The 3,328-nt window shown below is 38.8% G+C and overlaps 1 pseudogene; it reads left to right on the forward strand.

Moving 5' to 3' along the window:
* Positions 1-286: 286 nt before the first annotated feature.
* LOC110259112 lies at positions 287-1,244 on the forward strand (annotated as a pseudogene).
* Positions 1,245-3,328: the final 2,084 nt, after the last annotated feature.

Raw genomic sequence — 3,328 nt, forward strand, 5'->3', positions numbered from 1 at the left:
TTAAGAAGGGCTTTCCAAATGTTAATATACTTTCTTTCACCTTCATGAGAGGTTGATGGGTTAATAATGAAAAATGTAATACCCTCCTTTACATGTGGGAAAAGCAACACACAGAACCATTATTTAGGGGCAATGTTAACCAAGGTTATTTCTTATAAAACAATTCAATATTTCTCTTTATTCTGTGTTCAGTGTGTTTTTAGGCAGTTTATTCCAATAGAAATTGGGGTAACTTGACTTAAGAGATTTATTCTCTTCTTTCCCTGTAGATCTAGATCAGCGAACAATGGCTGGGGGAAAGAACAGTACAACAATTACAAAGTTCATTCTCTTAGGATTCTCTGAATTTCCAAAGCTCACTGCTGTCCTCTTTTCAGTATTCCTAGGGATCTCCCTCATGACAGTGTCCTGGAACATGGGCCTTATCATGCTTATCAGGATGGACTCTCATTTGCACACACCTATGTACTTTTTTCTCAGTAACCTATCTTGCTGGACATCTGCTATGTTTCCACCATAGCCCCAGAATGCTCTCTGATTTCTTCAAGAAGTATAAATTCATTCCTTTATGGGATGCACCATGCAATACTTCTTCTCTAGCCTGGCTCTCACTGAGTGCTGTCTCCTGGCCCCATGGCTTATGATCACTATGCTGCCATTTGCAATCCTCTCCTCTACACAGCCATCATGTCCCCCACCCTCTGTGTGCAGATGGTGGCAGGATCTTGTGTAACTGGATTCTTTGGCTCATTCATTCAACTATGTGCCTTATTTCAGCTCCATTTTTGTGGACAAAATGTCACCAATCATTTCTTCTGTGACCTGCCCCAACTGCTAATCTTATCTTGCTCTGACACCTTTTTCTTTCAAGTCATGACATCTGTGCTCACAGTGATCTTTGGGCTCACATCTGTCCTGGTTATTATAATATCTATGGTTATATCATTGCCACCATTCTTAAGATCACTTCATCTGAAGGCAGGTCCAAGGCCTTCAATACCCGTGCTTCTCACCTGACAGCAGTAACCCTCTTCTTTGGCTCAGGTATCTTCATTTATATGTATCCTAATTCTGGTGATTCCCTGAGCCAAAACAAGTTGGTATCTGTCTTATACACTGTTATAATTTCCATGCTAGATCCACTGATCTACAGTCTAAGGAACAAGGAAATCCAAGATTCCCTAAGCAGATGGAGGAAGACAATCTTTTCCTGGGTTACTAATTATGGAACTTATTTCAGATGAACAGTGTAAGAGAAATGTCACTAAAACATAGATCATGAACTCTCCTACTTTCAGGCTGAATTATAGTTGCTATAGCCTTCTATTATAGACCAGGACTGGCACAAGGACAAGAAAAATGTATAAGAATCTAGAAGTTTAATATATCCACCTTCATCAGTGATGATCTAATACATCAATGGGCCAAGCAATCCACAAGTATTTTGTAGCTGGTCAGCATGGTGTGACCATTCAAATTCAATATTCCATCCCTACTGAGCTTGTACTACCTCAGGGACCAACAATGCCAGTAGTAGTACGGCTGTCAGGAGAAAAGCAAGCCTCCTCATAGCATCTCACTTTAGGTAGGACAAGAATTATTATTAGTACCAAGAGATCTTTTTTTTTTGTTTGTTTGGCTACACCCACAGCATGTGAAAGTTCCAGGCCAGAGATTTAACCTGTGCCACATTGACCCAAGCCACTGTGTGGAAGTATTGGATCTTTAACCTGCTGTGCTAACAATGGAACTCCCTTGAAAGACATTTTATGAAGAATTTCCTAAATAATTAGGTTAGTTCTCACATTTAACCTATTCTTTCATCTATGGAAATTATGAATTAATTTCTTCATTTACATATTTGTTCAAACAAAAAAAAAGAAAGAAACCCATGAGATCAAAAGATTTTTTTTTTGTCTTTTTTGTTGCTATCTCTTGGGCCACTTCCACAGCATATGGAGGTTCCCAGGCTAGGGGTTGAATCAGAGCTGTAGCACCGGCCCTACGCCAGAGCCACAGCAACGCGGGATCGAGCCGCATCTGCAACCTACACCACAGCTCACCGGCAACGCCAGATCGTTAACCCACTGAGCAAGGCAGGGACCGAACCCGCGACCTCATTGTTCCTAGTCGGATTCGTTAACCACTGTGCCACGACGGGAACTCCTCAAAAGTTTTTTTAATGTCACATATGAATAAATGTGTTGTAATAAGAATGCTTAACTTGTGTGTCATATTTAAGGTTTGGTTGATCAATGTCTTTTAGGGACCCTTAGACAATTCCTTGTCCCTCATTGCTATAGAGTCATCTTTGTTCTTCCTTCTTCACTGCGTAACCAAAAAGGGAATCAGAAAATTACTTTTGTTGTGAGGTATCCAGAACTGATTTAGGCACCTCCAACATGTCTCATGTTCCTTTTATTTTGTAACGTTTTAGGTCTATCAATTGGTAAATCCTTATCTCTGGGAAAGGTTATTTTTCCTACCTTTTTGTTGCAAAAGAAGGAGGAGGGGACACTATGTATTTCATGTTTGAAACTTAGCCATTATCACCGAGATTGACTTTTTATGCAGTAAGAAATCAATTCCGATTTCTTAACACTGTTGGACACTATAGCTTTGAAGATCCTACCTCTAGGACTCCATATTCCTGGGGGAGAATCTGATTTCACGGCACTTGGAGGTGAAAAAGAATGTTCTTTTGGACAAAAGCTGAGTTACAGTTATTGGATAAGATTTTTGTCAAGGGAAGTTGGATATAGGGCTGTAAATCTAGATTTCATCTAATGTCTTTTTCAGCACTAACATCTGTTGTGATCCCATTCAGACCGCCCTCAGCTTTAGCCTAATGATAAAAGACATTAAATGAATGGACTAGAGTTGAGAAAGAAAAATAACTCCATAAATGTCACACAATTTTCTTGGTTGAATCTTTAATATTTTTATGGTCATAGAGAGTTAAAGTCTCTGAAGAGAAATACTTCTTTGAGTCAATGTCCTAGCCAGACAATGTCATAGCCAGACAATGTCATAGTTAACCATAATTACTGAATATTAAAAATCTCTTCAATTATGAAAAAATAATCCTCAGAAAGAGTGATTTGGCCTTGAATTGAGAGGAGCCTATTTACATTGACTACCAAGATCCCTTTTATTCTGGACCTTCCATCAATATCTACATATAAGATATGAATGTATAGAATAAATCCATCTCCTGCGGAGAAATTTTTCTCATGAATGACAAAGCTTCAGAGATTAAATTTATCATGAAAGAGTCCCAGTAATTAGTACTCTGGAAAGTACTGTGTCTTGTTCTCTTTTTATAACT

This window comes from Sus scrofa, unplaced genomic scaffold, assembly GCF_000003025.6.
Source record: "Sus scrofa isolate TJ Tabasco breed Duroc unplaced genomic scaffold, Sscrofa11.1 Contig841, whole genome shotgun sequence".
Classification (NCBI taxonomy): domain Eukaryota; kingdom Metazoa; phylum Chordata; class Mammalia; order Artiodactyla; family Suidae; genus Sus; species Sus scrofa.